At 40.0% G+C, this 18,297-nt stretch overlaps 1 protein-coding gene across 11 annotated transcripts in view; it reads left to right on the plus strand.

The window, feature by feature from the left end:
* Pak3 (p21 (RAC1) activated kinase 3) overlaps positions 1–18,297 on the plus strand; it is a 257,142-nt gene that overhangs the window by 140,844 nt on the left and 98,001 nt on the right. For 4 of the 11 annotated variants that reach the window (XM_058571635.1, XM_058571645.1, XM_046420867.2 and 1 more), the window contains 2 exons: positions 1,314–1,454; positions 4,354–4,501. The exons of 4 other annotated variants lie outside the window; for them this stretch is intronic. The gene's annotated coding sequence lies outside the window, so the exon portion shown is untranslated. Of the gene's footprint in view, positions 1–1,313; positions 1,455–4,353; positions 4,502–10,306; positions 10,588–17,457; positions 17,674–18,297 lie in introns of those variants that run through there. 3 more of the 11 variants (XM_058571637.1, XM_058571644.1, XM_058571643.1) reach the window with 3 other exon arrangements.

Below are 18,297 nucleotides of genomic sequence, written 5' to 3' on the forward strand. Positions count from 1 at the left end.
TGGTAAGGAGAAGGGATGGGGGGACCAGAACCTGAAAAGGGAGCGGGGTTACTATGAATCTGGCCCAGACAGGTTGACTGATATGTAAAATCAGTAGGGTAGTGTAGGACCAGGTCTGAGGGCCCTGCTTAAAGGAAAAAACAAATCCTCCTTCCCAGGGGCCTGTTTGATCCAGTGTTTAGACAGGGCACAGTGTAAAACCTCTACCCTGGAAGGTAAGTGCAGCTGTCAAGACATCTGGAGTGCAGTTTAAGCCCTGGCATCAGGACTCCCTCTTCCCTGCCCCACCTGCCAGGGGCTAGGCGGTTCCCTCTGCAGGGTCTGGGAATACTTGCAGGCCAACTCCACACTATACAGCTTTTCCAGCAGGGGGCGGGAAAGGGTATGCATCCACGCGCAGGACCCAAGTCCTCCATTTCAGGTGTGAAGCCCAAGCCTAGGATCAACAGCCATATATTTAAAATATTGTTTTGGAGTACTGGAGAACCAAATGAAACTCTGAGTCTTGCAGTCTGTTTCCATTTCCTCCCAGAAATGCATTGCTTCCTACCGGGCTCTGTGGCCTTGGAAGGCATTTGCATTTACATACTCAGTGATTACTTGAGTCCCTAATACACACAGACTAACCCAGGAGTTTAATTGGAAATGTTAATCAATGCAATAGATCCGTGTCTGATTTGCACATTCGGTCAATTATCTGCAGGTTTGGTAATCTGTGATGCACCCAGGGGATGCAGTGAGGGGGGCAAACTGCAGCTACAGTTGGGTCTAGAGGTGGGATGCAAAATGGGGGAAGTGGACCTTGAAGATGGAAAAAAATTTACAGTTTACTGGTGAGGAGAGGAAATCATTGCAAAGTGTGGTCACAGGGGTCTGATCCTGAGACGGAATAGGACTGCTGTGGTGAAGCCCACATAGTGGAGATGGAGGCCAGGGTTTTCCTGTAAGATGGAGGGGGTTGAATTTAAAGAAGAAAGTGTTTTAGGGACTAGAGGACCAGAAGCTGGGATGGAATGAACCTTGGGAATCAGAAATCAGGGCTCCTGCATGTTTATTCTTCTCTGAGCCTTATTTTCCTTGTCTTTCAAATGATACAGTTGGACTAGGTGTTCTCTAAGATGGTGGTGACATTTTTAGGAAGCAGGTCCATTTATTCTTGGTAGTAATGTCAGGTTTACTAAAATACAGCTTTCCTCTACCCCCTCCCAAATACTCAGTCTATATTACACGCTCTTTTGGATATCCTGGGGTTTTTGGGAAAACAATGCAAAATAATGCCACAAACAGTACACACACTTTTTTTTTTCTTTCAGCATTGTGGCTCTACTTTTACTTCATGTGAATGGGGTACAGAAGGAATCAAAGAAGTCCAAGTCTAGAATCTGTTAGGGGACTTACAACCAATGCCCTGAAAAGCTTTATGTGGTGGTCTTATAGACAGAATCCAGGTATTGGTAAGTGGTGGATAGTCACTAGTTCCTCTTACTCCTTAACTCTGTGTCCAAAGAGGAAGGGCTTGGGATGACAGTATATATTCTTCTCTTAATGCCTTTCTCCCCCATCTCCACCTGAGTCCCATAGACTTTGGAATTCTGCACCCTAAAGAGACACTATCCCTAACAGCACAATAGCGCCCTCTAGTGACCCTAACAGGGATACCTTTAACAGAGCTCCCCATTGACATCCTGTGACCCAACTTGGGTGCCAGTATACATGTGCAGCTTACAGTCCCTAAAATGAAAGGCTCCAGTCCTTCCAGCCAGCCAGAACGAGAAATTTGGGGAGGTGCCATTCCTTCAAGTCCTTCTCTCATATGAATGGGCTTAGAGAGGAAGTCATAGTTCCCCTTCCCAAACCCAGTATCCTTTTCTTCTTTGGGCCTGAAAAAGTTTCCAAAATGCTTTTCCCAGAGATTGTTAGTGCTAGGCAAGGCAATTAGTAAGGGAGGGGTCTGTTGTAAAATAGTTGTCCACATCTTCCCCCATCCCTACCCCCACTCCCACCACTAAAGTACAGTCCTTGTCCCCAGACAAGGATTTTATCATGAAGCTGGAATGCTGTAAGGCAAAGGGGGGTTAGGTATGTACAAGATATGTGCACTGACCCCCATCCCAGTCTCCAACAGGAAGCTGAGATTGCAGGTGTACAACAAGGCAGAATTGGCACAAAATATGATATAGGCACACGATATATACAACATGGCATAGACATAGCACAGTACAAATTAGATAACTGGCATGTACACATGACACAGTAGAGGTGCAATACAAACACAACTCAATACAGACACATGGGACATACAAAGTAGCATACTGACATACACATATACAACGTGATATAAACATGTCACTACACATGCACCCAACATGACACAGACTTAATGAACATACAATGTGATATAGATATGATGCAGCATACACACATGCAACAGCACACAAATACTTGACCCAGCATGTGCATGTACTCACACAGAGCATACTACCCTACACACATATACGCACACACACACAGACACAGACACACACACTTAACACAACACACCTACAAACAGCAGAGGAGTATGGCTAACTGGTCCAGCACTGTGTCCTTCCATGTCTTTTTGCATTGGCTCAAGCTGAGCAACTGGTGAGTTCAAGGCTAATTGCCATAGAGTTACAAAATGTTTCAATTGTGGCAACTGGGATAAGGTAGAGTTAAGTTCAAGGTAAACTGATCTTGTCAGAAACCTGGAGGTTCTTGGTTAGTTTGGGCTGGTGTGTATCCCTTCCCCATTTCTTGTAGCACTGTTCCCTACCCCAATGAGTGGATGCTGCCTCTCCAGCTAGCTCTCAGTTCTAAGGATGGGCAGCGGGCTTCTTGAGAACTTTTCTGTGCTCTCCTTGAACCCTGCCCCTCTCTGGAGCATTGGCAGTCCTTATTCCTCTCCTTCTACCCCCACCCTTTTGCAGGGTGAGCTCATGCAGCAAGGAAGGGGGTGGTACACCACTCAGTGGTGCAGTGGGTGGGATTTGGAAAGGCTGCCTGGAGTGTGCATGTGGGAAGTACACAGGGAATGCCAGGGAGGCTCAGGGACAGACGTGCGCTGGAGTGTTGCCCAGAGCAAGAGGCAGACCCAGGGTATGGCTTGGTCTTTTATTCAAGAAGGGAAACTGGAGATCATAGGGCTTTTCTGAGCTCCCTGAGGCTTCAATTTTGCCATCTTCACCTTTACATATATATCCATCCATATCTTTGGAATAAGGCACTGTACATTCTGGTATCTTCTAATAAAATGGATGCTAGCCTGGATCATGCTCTATAGGAAATTAGCATATAGTTGCTGCTTTTTCTTTGAGGATAAACAGCATTGATGGGAGTGGAGGAGGAATAAAAAATAGAAACTGAAGAGCTTGGGTTCTACAAGGGGAAGAGCCTTTCTTTGAAAGGTTCAACTGATTGGGAGAAAAGGCAGAAAATGGAGTAGTTAAAAGACCCATCTTCTGTTGTGAGTTTGGCTTAATGGTAGAGTGCTTGCCTAGCATGCATGATGTCTTGAGTTCAATCCGTAGCACTACAGGGGTGGGGGGAGATACAGAAAGACTTGGCTTCATGGTTACATGGAAACCTATATGGGAAGGATAGGGTAAATCATTGCCAAAATGATAACAACAAACATTATATCTTCAACCTAAGAAATCTGGGGAGACTGTAGAATAATTCTCTGTGCCGGAGATAGGAAGAATGTAGAGGGATGTCCCAAATAGTTCCAGAGTTGAGGCCTTTAGGGGAACTTGGAGTGCTTTTGCCTGAAAGACATTTTCTTCCTCACCTGTGAAAGAGGTTGGTGGGAAGGGGAATGGAAATGGAAGTGGAGACATGGAGTTGAGGAAAGGAATGAAATGAATAGTAGTGCCAAGTCATCACGAAGCTTAGTTCCTATTGTACTCAAGATTTTGTCACCTCCTATAATGATGCACATTTACCCATGATCCTGCAAATTATATAAAAATTCACATCTATCTTATTTGGTTTAGCCCTCCCAATACTTTCCCAAGGTGACTAAGGTGAGTCTTTTCCTATTGATAGCAAATTGGCCCAGAGAAGTGAAGTGACAAACATTAACTCTCAACTTAAATTTCCTATCTCTGAAATACTAATTCAGTGCCCTTTCTGGAATCCTGCATAAGAGTGTATTTTTTTTCCTCCCCTTTAAAAGGACGTCTTCCCTCTCTGCTTCTCTAGCTTTCTTAAAAGAATTTTTTGAAATTCCCTATAGTGTATATGCATGTGACATGTATGGGGGGGGGTTGGACTAGGGAGTGGTAGCAGGTGGAGAAAGAGGTTCCCTCTCCCCCACGATGCTTCTTTTGGCAGGTTTCCCCCAAGAAAGACAAGCTGAGTTCTTGCATCTTGTGGCAGCTGTTGTGCTTAGTTTTGAGTCTGCCGGAGCTGAAGCCAGCCCAGCCCCTTCTCATGGGCAGTGCCTACCTGTGCTGAGGTCCTACAGCAGTGGCTGTGTGAGGTGAGTAATAGATTCCAAGGCAGAGAGTTAGGGATCTCAAAATTCTGGTAAATGTTGCCTTTCCATCAGAGGCACCAGTACTAAATACCCTGCCCAGGCCTTACCAGCTAGACCTCAGGGCATGACCCCTACTTACTGGGGGAGTTTGTCCTAGTACAGCTTCCCTTGCTCTCTTGGTTCCCCTATCTCCAATATGAAACTGACAGCCTTGACCTACATTTCAGGGTGAGGAGGAGAAACAACATAACAATCATTGCCAGGTCCTTTGCAAATGTCAAGCAGCGTCTAAGAGCTTCATTGTAACACAGAAACTGCTTCCCATCAAGCTGTCATTTCCTGTTCTCTTCCTTTCCTGATGTCTAAGTGGCATTTCAGCCACACACCACAAATCTGTCAATGGGTTTCTGTGATTTTACTGCCCCATAATCTTATTTTTACCTTCTTATTCGAAGTGTACTCCCACCCATCCACCCTCTTCTTGGCCTGCCAAGCTTAACTTAAACCTTCCTGAAACTTCCCTCTCTTTTCACCCAACCAAGTGGTAAGGGCAAACTTTCTCTTCCAGCTCTTCAACACTTGAATATGTAGCATGCAGTATAGCACTTGTTTCTCTCCTGCCTTAAATAATTCTCTCACAGTTTCTGGAATATTCATCTGGTCAGGTAAACTAGAGTGAAATTTCTTCAAGGGTGGGGACTACATCTTATAGATCTCTAGTCTCTTTTACAAAAGTCCAACAGTTCCCCAGCAGTTTTGCAAATTGGGCCTCTCCTTCTTCCTCTGCATTTCTTTCAGATTTCTCAGCCTGCTTCTCTGATCATCTACCTCTGTCTCTGTCTGCCTCTCAGTCATTGTAGCTTCCTCTATTGGCTTCTTCTAGCTTTCTGTACCCTGCAGTCCAGCGACCTATTTGTAGCTTGCTGTCCTTCTATCTTTCTGTCTTGTTTTCTGTCTCTTTGTCAGCTATTTAGGCATCTGCCCTGTTCCCCAAGTTGAGAAGCAACAAACCAACCAACACACACACACACACACACACACACACACACACACACAAAGCAAGAAAAACAAACAAGGAATATACAATCCAATTCCCTTTTACCCTGAGCATGCCCTGGGACTATGGGACAAAGTAAAAGCTACAGTTCAGCACCAGTTGTTTGTGATGCCTTCTCATGAAAGGGAAGTCCCAGTGTTTCAGCCATGGAATTGAAGGTATGAAATTACAGCCTTGTCAATACTGATGCATTCAACTTTCCAGAGATGTTCTCGTAGGGAGTCCTCTATAGACTTTGACTGACAGGAGGTAACTAGAACTGACTAAAATAAGAAGCAAGCCCTGGGATCACTCCTGGGTGTTCTATGACAGCTACAACAACAACTTTTATTTATTATCTATTGTTGCCAGCTCTTTACTAAGCACTTCAGTTTTGTGTGTTACCATTTGCTCCTACCGTAACCCTTCAAGGTAGGTATTTTCTCTAATATTTTTACTTTCTGATTATACAAGTGATACTAGCTCAAGTTAGATATTATCTTTGATGAGATAGAAGTTAAGAGTGGCTATGTAACCTGCCTGTAATAGGAGGTATGCTGCTGTGGCTTTGGAGGGAAAGATGATTCCTGGAGTTTCCCAGACTACCAATTATTGAAGTACCATTGAGCATGTGCGCGCGCGCACGCGCACACACAAGCATACTTGTACTCTCATACAGTCACATTTATTTCCTGACTCATTCTCACTTAGCACACTGAACACATTCACAGTGATGATCCTACTCACCCTTACGTATGATCTTATTTACAAACATACTACATACAGGGATATTTACACTGCCACAAACTCACCTTCATATATTTACACTTTCACATTAACACACACTGATATTTACCCTATATCTCATCCTCATCCTCTCACTCACTCACACCTTTATACTCTTCCTTATATTCTCACACACTAAGAGCCACATACAACATAAAATTTTTTTGCACACTAAAATGTCTACATAATTGCACACACACATACACATGCAACACACACACATACATTGACTTTCTTACATTGAAACAGTTTCTCATACAGCCATACACATACTTAATTTCATAGGTTCCAACATATTTATATTCATCACGATTTACTCCTCACAGTACACACACAATCCATTACAGGGCAATACATGTGCATAATGCTCATATTTGCATGTTTATATATGTTCAGACTCTACATGCCATCTCACTCACTTACCCTCTTACACTTTCTTGCACTCTTACACTCAGAATGACATGCTCTTACACTTACATTTATAGCATTGAAACCATCTTCCTTCCCCTGTGACATTCACACAAAATCATACTGATGCATGGGAATACACATTCACATTCATGTACTTACTTTCTTCACAGTGAGATATAACTGCTCTCTCCACCAAATATGCAGGAACACAACTTGAAATATAAGTATACAAGTTCTCATTTTCGTGAACTCAGCCATTGTCACTGACAGCCATCATGGGACCTTCTCGAACTCATACACAATCACTTTTTTTTTTAAGTTAGAAGATTTAGAGTCTTTATTTAAATAAACCCTTGGATGCTGATAAATAGTGCTTGTATACACAGTTTCATACACAATCACTTTCACACAGATATATTCACAATGACACATTCTCATTCACGTTCACTACTTATACTAAATTACACTAACAGACGTACTTACTGCTGAGCCATGTCCACAAACTTAAACTCACATTTTCCGACACTTATATTTACAACCACACATTCCTACTCATTCCCATAGACACTTACAGTTTCTAACACTAATGTACATTCAAATGTGTACCGTCTTACATGCCAACTCATATAAATTACATACCCTCTAAAATTTCACAGTAGCACAGTCATACCAGGCACATATTCTTATACATTCCCACTCTCCTGTTCTCATAGTAGAACACCCTCACTCACACTGCTACATACATTTACACCCAGGAACGTGTGGTACATATAGTTACTGATGTGCATTAACACTGGCATACACCATACTGATATATCCAATTCATATCACAATAGTCAGTTCACATAGATGGATACATGTACTCACACACAGGGAATTACTGATACTACATGTGACAGGACAATTACTAGTATGCATATTCAGTCACATATTTACCCTAGCCACATTCTGAGTACCTTGATACATTTGCTTGCATCAACCTCCATGCCCATGCCATCACATGCTGTCCTGTAACTGTCATGTATTCTTAACTCACAATCTCATATGGACACATTGACACTGACATACACTCCCTCACTAAGATAATCACATTGACTCATCCATTCACATTGATTCACACAAATGATTAGTGACTCACACTCTCATGTACATACTCATACCATCTGAAATTCTTACACATGCCCCCAGCACTGATTTTCCTAGTTACACATTTTCTCAATAATACATATACCATGACACACCTAATTTTAGAAAATAGTTCATAATCAGAGTTGCCATTCTTTTTTTTTCCTACTTGTTTCTAGTGCTTTCCTTATCCACTATTAAAAGTTTCTCTGGCAACCAGTGGCCATAAGAAGAGTGTTGGTATCTTTCAGGGTGCCCGTCAGGAATAGATCCTTTGAGAATTTGTCTAGGATTAAAGAGACAAAGCTGAACCCCACCAATTAAGTTTTCTTTCCCCATAGTTTCCTTTTATAGATATCATCTCAAGTAGAGTTTTAATCAATGGTGTCTGACAAAGGTGGGGTTTATTTTCTGGAAGTTTAAGTCTAAAACCTAATTTCTCTTATAAGGAGAGGGAAAGGTGAAAAATGTTTTCTTATGGAGTCTTAATGGTTTCCTATGCAAAAGTGCATGTTTCTGGTTTTACGTTTATGATCTGGAATTGTCTGTTGACTACACACATAGTAAGAGTAGGCTTGCTTGTACCAGGTCTCTAATCTAGACAAGTCTACTCAACATCCAGTTGTATCTGGAACATGACATTCAAAAAAGGAAAAGAAAAGGCTAATGAACTAGCTGGGTGACAAAGTAAATTTCAACTGTCAGTGTGTATACGCATAGGTAAAATTTTAGCAATTGTTACTAATAAGTTACCAGAGGAGATTTCTCCATGGGCATGGGTCAGGAGGAGCTGTAGGAAGTTCCTTGCACTCCCAGCAGACTATAGATTTCCCTGAAAGGGTGAAAACAAGAACAAACCTAGGATTTGGTAAGTGGATCAGGCACCTGATGCTAGAGTTGTGTACCACGAGATTTAAAAACATGAGAACACCTTGTAGGAACCTCTCAAATGCTTGGTTTCCCCTGCTGGAGATTTCCTGGAACAAAATTGAATGGAAAACATACCTAAGCATACATTTGATTGTGGGTCTTGTGTGCCATGTGGAAGAACTATACTCTGGAACTGTACCAAGTACTCTGGCTCCCATGATTACATTGAGAACTTCTTTAATAGCAGATATGATATCATCTTACCTGTTTTGAATTCCTGCCTAGCAGAAGGCTGGACCCAGAGCATCTACTTGTGAATCTCAATTAGGAAACTAAAAGGGGGGCTGGGGTTCTGGCTCAGTGGTAGAGTACTTACCTCCCATGCATGGTGCACTGGGTTTGATCCTCAGCACTACAGAAATAAATAAAATAAAGTTATTGTGTCCACCTACAACTATAAGTAAATAAACATAAATAAATAAAAAAGAAACTAAAAGGGGCAGGTGGGCAGGAACATTTTGTCACCATAGTTTCTGTGTCTGTCCTCCTCAATCCTCTAATTCCAGTGACATTACCAGTCCAGATCAGGGATCTTCTTTGGGCTCTAAATAGCATTAAGCTCAGAGAGACATTCAAATATGTGAAAGATACATACTGTGCCCTTGAGGTATTTCCATTTGTGTGGGGAAGATGAAGTTACCATGAAACAGGAATACAATGCTAAAAGTCTTGAAATCTGGGATCAGAGGGGTCTTTGTCATGTAATTCAGTGGCCTTTGGACTCCTCAAAACTTCAAGGGCCACAAGTTATTGGGAACAGCAGTCAGTATTCAGGGAAGTCATTTGCCAAAGTAAATCTCCTTGTAGCCAGGGTTTGTAGCCATCTTTCCAGAAGATTGTGGAACAGAGTCCTTTGTCAAGTCAGCTATGAATTTTAGTAAGATTATTTAATTAAGCTTTAGCCACTACATCCTTCTGAAGATGGCCTTAAAGAAACTGCCTAGCAGGATTACATTTGATAGTGTCTTGCTGATATCCTGAGATGTATCAAAGGCAATTTATACAATTTACAGGAAAAGCTAAATTTCTGGAAGAAAAAAATCCAACTGCCTGGATTCACTTAAATTTATTGAGAAGCACTAGGTGAGAAGACCCAACCCCTTGCATTTATGTGATCATTTTATGATTTTAGAATATTAATAACCCACTGTTTCATTATGGTAAAGACATTGGGAGCATCAAATACAAATCAGCATTAAATCTCAATTTGGCCACTTCCTTAGTGTGCAACTTGTTTGAGTAATATCTTACCCCTCTTAAGAGTCAGTGTTCTCATCTGTAAACTGGGAGTTCTAATAACCTCATCAAGTTTATGAGAATAAAATGAGATAACTTAAGAAAGCATTTGATACAATGTCTTGCCTATACTCAGCATTCAACAAATGATAAATACTATCATTGTCTTTACCACAGCCTTTCATGGGGACAGAACCCTAAGATAACAAGAGGGTAGTATGGTTCTTTGCAGCCAAAGACCTTATTTTCACAGGACTCGCTGCTTACATCTTTATTTCTTCTTAGCCACAAGCTACATGTCAGCACTCCTGCCCACCCAAGAAGATGAGTGAAAAATAGGATTAACCCATGGGGAGTTTCCTCATTTCCTGTATCACTTCAGGACACATTTATCTCACCACTGCAGCAAAGTTTCTTGTTCCTGTAGAAGTCCCCTCTAGTCATACAACTTCTTCCTTGAAATCCATGAAGCCTTGTGATGCCACCTCCCTTTGCTGTTTCAGAACTTGAGAAGAGGGGAGACTCCTGATGTTGGTACAGCCAGCTGTCAGCTTTCTAACCACAGGTGCTCCTCTGCCATTGATTCTAATGTTGAATGTCTGCTTTGTAGATAGAGGTTTTTCTCATTTCCAAAGTTTGGTCCCCAACACCACAGTGGAGACACAGTTCGCTTACGTTGAGATGCTAAGAATAATTCATATTCAAGCAAAGGTTTTGAATAGCGGAGAACACATCATATATGCACTTGGCATGACTGAGAGAATATAAACAAGAACATTGGGCTTTTGAGCAACACAGGTGAGGGATTGTGTAGTCCTACTTATCCATTTACTAAGTCTATGAACTTTGGCAAGTGACTTAGTGCCTTTGAACATCAGTTGCTTCATCCGTAGAATGGAAAATACTAGTGCCTGTGTGGTGATGCACTATGTGAACTTGTACATGAGTAACTTTTAGCAGAGTGCCTGGGGCATGATTAGATTTCAATGAATGATGGCAACTTTATTTCTGGCTTGTGAAACCTGTGGCAGTAATTGTAAACATCTTCTGTTAGTAGAATGTCTTAAATTATTTCAAAGCAGTTCTTACAATACAATTGGATCATTGGATCCTTAGAACCTTAGGGTGAGGTGGTCCCGTTTTCCAGATAAAGAAATAGATTCCAAGGCCTTACAGCTTATTGATAGCAGTGATAGGCTGAACAAGTACCCGATCAGACTAAATATTTACATCTTCATTTGGCAAAGTCTTCTGAGGCTACAGTTAGCAAATAAAAGCTATTAGAACTGAGCATATTTCTTTGTGTGTGTGGGGGGGTGAGTATCTAAATGCTGCCTATAGTTTATCTACTAACTAAAACCTCTGTATGTTTGTTTCTGTCCTGTGTAATGCCCAGCATGCTGCAAGAAGGCAAAAAATGTGAGATCATAATAGTACCCTTTGGAACAGGGCTGAGTAGTGGCCACAGTGGTACCGTTCACCACCAAAAGAAAAATGTTTCTTAAGATTTTCTTTCTTAACTGAACCATACTGTGTGGTTTGGGTCATGTTGCTCCAGTTACAGTGACTATCCAGTCTGAGAATTCTTAAGATGTACTGAAACACATCAACAGACCTCTGGTATACTTGGGAATTTGTCTTGTGGCACAAAAATTAATGTCAGCAAGCTTAGTAAACTTTGGAAAAAGGATAGGTGGGTAAAAAGACTTGCTTTTGACCTCTCTATAACATTTGCTTCCTAGCAATATATTCATCTTGAATCACCCCTACCATGACATCATACTATTCACCTCTTTGACCATCTTCCTCAGTGATCAGGGGCTTCTCTTCCTCTTGTAGTTCCGAGATATTAGTGTTCCCCAAAGATCTTCTCTTCTGTCTTATTCTTTATTATTTCTGGGTAATTGCACATATTCCCATGCTGGTGGCCTTCAACTTAAAATCTTCAGCCCATATGTCCAACTCTCCTTTGAATAATTCCACAATGTCAAATGAACGTATTAGGGATGCTGCTGCAACTGTATTTATTGTCTTTTTCTTGCTTTCTCTTCTGAGAATAATAGTTTAGTAAGAGATATATTTTTCTATCACATGTGAATTAAAGTTTCCTTTAGCTTTTTGACTCACTATGTGGAAAATACTTCTCAAAGACAAGATGCTTAAATATTTATCTTTCTTCTCACTAGATATACCTAAGTGAATTTCTATAGAGATTTCCAATATGTCACTGTTATCATCTTCTCATTTTTGTATATTAACTTATATACATGTTTTTTATTTGTGGGTATTTTGTCTTTTTAGAATTAGTATGTTTTTTCATAGAATCTGTATAAAAATTTCGATGATTTTTTTTTCTAAAACTCATTATAAATGCTGTCCTATTGGACAAAGACAGTAGAACCATTTGTTCTTATTCTCTTGAGAATGTAATACTTGATGGTGGCCCAGTAACTACTAATATACGAAAAGTACTACACAATCATATTTGTTATGAGCACACCAAATTCATTATTTTCCATCACTACTCTAAGCTAGTTGGTTACTCTTATTTCACAAATATTGGAAACTGTGGCATAGTTCTGTTTGGAATCCCAAACACTAACTAAGGTCTACCAAACTCATTAGCTCTCTACTTTTCTCTAAATTCTTGGGATGGGTTACCTTTTGGGTTTCCAAGACCAGTTACTGGCATCACTGCCATCTTTGGTCAGTGTCCTAAATAGAGGCTCCTCTTGAAATTGCTTCCCCCGTCTTCCTTTTTTGCATATTGCCCATGTTTTTGTTTTTTTTTTCTCCCATGGCTCATCTTCATAGTGTTGCTTTGCAAAACTATTCCCATATTGCTATCTGGGGAAAAAGTCTTTGGCCTTAGACATTTGCTACATGGTCACCTAAATAATAGTTAATAAAATTAAAAACTACTTGATACCTCTTCATATGGCAGAAAGAATCCAAACTTAATAGAAAGGCATATAAGACCTTTCTTCATTTGCCTCTACTGATTTTACCTTTTCCTCTTTGGGTCTCTAATCTATTTTGGGCCTTAATACACATTGTTCCTTGTGCCTTAAACATGCCATCCACATGATTTTGGTTATTTATTCTTCCTAATTTAGTTTAATTTAAATGTACTTCTTCTATTAAGCCTCCTTCATCAGGTGATTGGGAGTCTCTCTCTGTGTTCTTTGATAGTATTCTGTTTTCATCTTGACACTTGGCTGTCAAGGCTGACACCCTTTACATTTTTAGTCTCTCCCAGGGAAAAGACTGTTCTTTGTTCCTTTGTCATCGTAGAACCTGGTGAACTCCTATTCACTCTTCAATACCGGCTGAAGTGCTATATCCTCTGACACCTTTGAACAGTATTAGCTACCCTTCACCCACTGTCTTTCCGAAGTATCTTTTGCCTGCCTGAGCACTTAATAAACATTGTGTACCTGTAATCCAAGTGATTTCGGAGGCAGAAGCCAGAGGATTACAAGTTGAGGACAGCCTCACCAACTTAGCAGGGTCCTAAGCAACTTAACAGGAACCTGTCTCAAAATAAAAAATAAGAATGGATGGTGACATGGCTTAGTGGTTAAGTACCCCTTGGTTCAATACCCAGTACAAACAAACAAATAGACAAACCAAAATCATAGTGTAAATGCTGAACTAATGGATAGATTAAAGATTTAAGAATGTTTAGTGATTTTGTGAATATCACAGAATAATCCAGAAGGAGAGCTGGGATTCTTTTGGGTTTATAAAAGACATATGAACTAACAATCAACTTCAAAAATTCAGAATGCATAACGAGATGCAACTTAGTTCTTCATTGAAGCATACCAGGAAAGAATTTATTTTTTCAAGGTTTATGTTCCTAATTCATTTCCCCAGAAGAAGTCTGTTCATATATGGCTACAGTTCTAGAAAATGTCCTGGCTCTTAGTCTTGCACATTTTACTTTCTTAAAGAGGTTTGAGATATGTTCAAAATCACTTAGTTCGGCAGGAATAGATGCCCAAAGTGAAAAAATGTATTTGCAGATTGGAAATACTGTTGAATAATAATACAACCCCACTACTTACTACTTTTTAAATCCTGGTGAACTCCTATGTGTACTTTATACCCTGTTCACTTGGTATAGTTTCTGACCCCTCTGAGAACATTAGTTTCCTTTCTACTCTGTCTCTCCCAAGCATCTTGTACCTATTTGGGTTGCATCACTTTGTACCTATTGTAGGTATGCATGTCCCCTTCCTCACTACTGTGACCTCTAGAAACCAAAAGCCTGATCTGAAATATGACCTCACAAATGACTATTTGGACTTGCTCATGGCCTTACTACAACCAGCTCTTCATTTTCTAATAGTTGGATTGGTGAAGTAGCTTGTTCCCCTCATTAACCTTTAATCTACTACCTCATTGCTACAACTGTCCACCTATAGAAGACTCATGACTCCTTCATATGGGAGCACATCCCTATTCTAGCACATGATCAAGTAGTGATCTTTATTCATCTCTTTGTATACCCCCTACACCTGATGCCATACCTGGCACATAGGAATGTTGGTGGCATGGGGATGTAAATCTGGGCTGTGATGTTTTTTGGAACAATACCTTAACTGTTCCTTATGTGTGATAGTATGATTTATTGGCACTGATTTCTCATAAAATAGGGCAGTAGTCAGTAAAGGAGAGTCTTGCCCTCTTCTGAAGTACTTTAGTCCCTCTTTTTTTAAAAGCACTTTTAATTTTACATTCTGCATACCCTTACTTGATTGATAGTTCTATTTTTTTCTGTGCATTTGTGTAATTTTATATATAATGTGAAGCCACAGATGAAACCTATAACTCAAGCCTATAACCTCACTCAGGACTAGGCATGCATTTATTTCCTTATGCTTATCACCTAGCATGGTGCTTGGCACATGAGCGCCAGGAAATACTTGTTGTTTGAGTAAATGAATGTGTGCATACATAGGCTATTTAATGGGTCTTAATAATAGATCACATTCTTTGTCCCCTCAAAGGATACTATGTGGTTTAGTCTCAGACTTCTTTTAAATGAAAGACAAACCCAAATCCATAAGGATAGTTGTGTTTTCCTGTACAGTACAAGGGCTGAGATAAGATACTTCCTTTTACTCCAGGTGTGGAACCTACAGACCCCTATTATTAAGCTATGCAGAAGAGGATAGGGCATACCTAGATAATCTGCTCAAGACCATAAAACCAGCTAGTGGTTAATTGACATGATTTAGCATGCTATGCCATAGGGAACTTATGGAGCTCAATCTCAAAAGAGAAAGAATTCTCTGAGATGAACAACAATTCACACAGTTTATACATATATGTTTAATGAACCCTTCAATTCCCTCTCCCTTTCCTCCCCAATATTTTTGTCAGGATGTGTTCTAGGCCACAGTCTAGGCTCTACAGGACTAATTTGGGAACTACTTACTGATTCCTCTTCTGGCCTGCTGACTCTAGGTCGTCACACCACTCTGCTTCTATTTTTTCTGCAATTTTCCTCTGAGAATACCATATATTACTTCCTTTGAGGTACGTGCTGGACCCTGTTGTCTCAGAATGGAGACTTCCTGGGGCCACAGAAACAGTATGTGTTTGAACACTGGGGAAACAAATCTGATCATGTGCTGGAATAGGAATGTGCTCCCATATGAAGGAGTCATGAGTCCTATCTTCTATAAGTGAATAGTAGCAGCAATGAGATAGTAGATTAAAGGTTAATAATGGGAGCAAGCTACTTCACCAATCCAACTATTAGAAAATGAAGTGCTGGTTGTAGAAAGGCCATGGGCAAGCCCATATAGTCATTTGTGAAGTCATATTTCAGATCAGACTTTTGGTTTCTAGATAGTTGTTTTGGCAGATTATGCTCTTTTCTTATACCCAGTTTTCTTCAAAACATTTGTCTTTGCAGTAGGGTCAAATATGGGGAATTTCTAAAAGTAGGGTCTAATCAGCTGAATGTTTATCCTCAACCATTTGTGAAATGGGATAGATACAAAGTAGGTCCTGTCATCTTTCATCCTTCCTTTAGCATTTGAGGAACTCTTTTGCTATGGGTAATATTTTCCCCTTCCTTAACTATAGCTCCCAAATAAGATGCTGAAATACATGCTTAGATGTGGACATGTAAACTTTGAGTAAGCGGCAAAAGCTCCAGAAAGAGTTGCTTATTTTATGCCAACTGGCAAGAAGTCACTTTTTTGGTGAAAAATGATTCTTGCTAAATGGAGCTAAGCTCCTGATTTAGAAATAATATCAGGTCTCAATTACCCTCATTTAGCTCTTCTCTTCATATATGTCATGCATATCTTCCTTGTAGAAAGCCAATTTGGGTACAGAAAAAATGGGAATACAGTAAGGACAGATGATAAGCCATGGTTCACAAGTTGGAAAACAGCATCCAAACATCTAAATGGCAAGTAGAATATGCTAGAAAAATCAGGAATTGAATTTCTTAGTTTAAATTTGGGAGAATTTGTGGACATTTCACTAGGGTAGATAAGAGAAGAGTATAATTATCATCCATGCATTGCAACAGAGATCAATTGGACCTCCAGATATTCAGGACATTGAATGCCTACCTATCTTGCTCACTTGGGCTATTGTTCTGCATCTAATTTTTTCCATCTGAATGTTTCTAAGGATGTTACATTCTGTGTTGAAGAATGTGGAAATGTTTTATTACAAAGAAGTTGACTTCCTTTTTCTTTTTTGAACCAATTTCTTTGAGGTATCTTTTAGAGTAATTACTTCTATTTTTTTATGCTTTAAAAATCTCTACCTCTGCTCTTTGTGCATCTTATTTTCTCTTTTTAGAAACATCAATATTGGAAATGAAAAGCTGAAACATAATAATGCATTGGTTTGCAAATATAAACACACATCAGATAATCATTAGCATTTTTCTTGGCATTAGCTATGCAGCATACACAATGAATACTAAAGTATGGCGTTATGTACATTTAGAATAGCTTAAGAAGTCATTTGAAAAAGAATTATTTGTTCTTTATAATATATGTAGTATATGGGGTCTGGATGCTAGCGTGTATCTATCGATTTCCTGATTTGCCACCTGACATTGAAATTTGCAACTATAATATGCTGGTTTATTGGACTCAATTAATGCCATGTTCCTACAGAAAACAATGGAAGTCACTCATAAAAGTGTTAGCAGGGAACAGGACTACTATAGAATCAGCCTCAATTGCCTGTGTGAGTGAGAGAGATCATGAATGTATTCTATGTGACTGTGCTTATATGTATGTCAGCAGTGAGCTATCTCTTGCATAATCTAAGATTGAACTAGGAGGCTGTAAAAAGAGCTAGTGCCTCCCTTGCTTGTCTGGCTGCTTTTTCAAATCTGCCTAACAAGTGGCTCAGCTCCTCCTGATCAAATGATCTTAGAAATGGCTTCCCTCCATTACACACGGTAATGGTATCTCCCTGGCGAGGCTCTCTGAAACAGCACACCCCTGTCTCTGATAGCAGAGTTCTCTTGGTGAGTGCCCCAGAAGAGACAAGTTCTAAAACAAGGCCATCTAAGAATTGGTACAACCGGCCAACAAAATCTGCTGGAGTTTTATCAGTAAACCACCAACCCTTGGTCTATGGATGGGAAAAGCAATTGGAATCAGTAAGTACCAGCCTTGAAGTGGGTTTAAATAAAAAAGTTAGACCTATTGTATTAATATTTTAAGAGGATAAAAATGTATACATGAAGAATGTGTGCATTTGTGTTTTCTTGGATACACATTGTATTAGTATAGCATGTAGGGAATTGACAGGAGTTTAGGAGTTTAAGGGGTTCTAGTCTCTGTTCTTTAACTTATTTTGTGACCCCAGGAAAGTCAATTAACCATTGTTCTTTATCAATTCCTCATGTGGGAAATGAGGACAGTAATCCTTTCTTCACAGTATTGATGTCAGGCTCAAAAAGAGTTAAGAAGACTGGAAGCTCCTTAGACATTAGAAAGTCATATATTTTAAAAGTGAGTTTATTGCTAAGCAGATGTAGCTGGCTTCTAAATGATGCCCTATTACTTTTCAGTTTGACTAGTGCTGATATTTCCAAACATGCCTTCTTGACTCAGACCCAATATAAGTAGGCATACAAGTTTATGCAACATTATGAAATACTTACTCATAGCTTCACCTAATGCACAGAGTGTATAGAGTTCTATTTAATTACCTCAACATGTAATGACTACTGGAAACAAGATACTGTACTAGGTGATATGAAGGTATACAGTTATGGCTG

The sequence above is a fragment of the Marmota monax genome, unplaced genomic scaffold, assembly GCF_021218885.2.
Source record: "Marmota monax isolate L192 unplaced genomic scaffold, Marmota_monax_Labrador192_F-V1.1 WCK01_AAM20220418_F8-fsc00050, whole genome shotgun sequence".
Lineage (NCBI taxonomy): Eukaryota > Metazoa > Chordata > Mammalia > Rodentia > Sciuridae > Marmota > Marmota monax.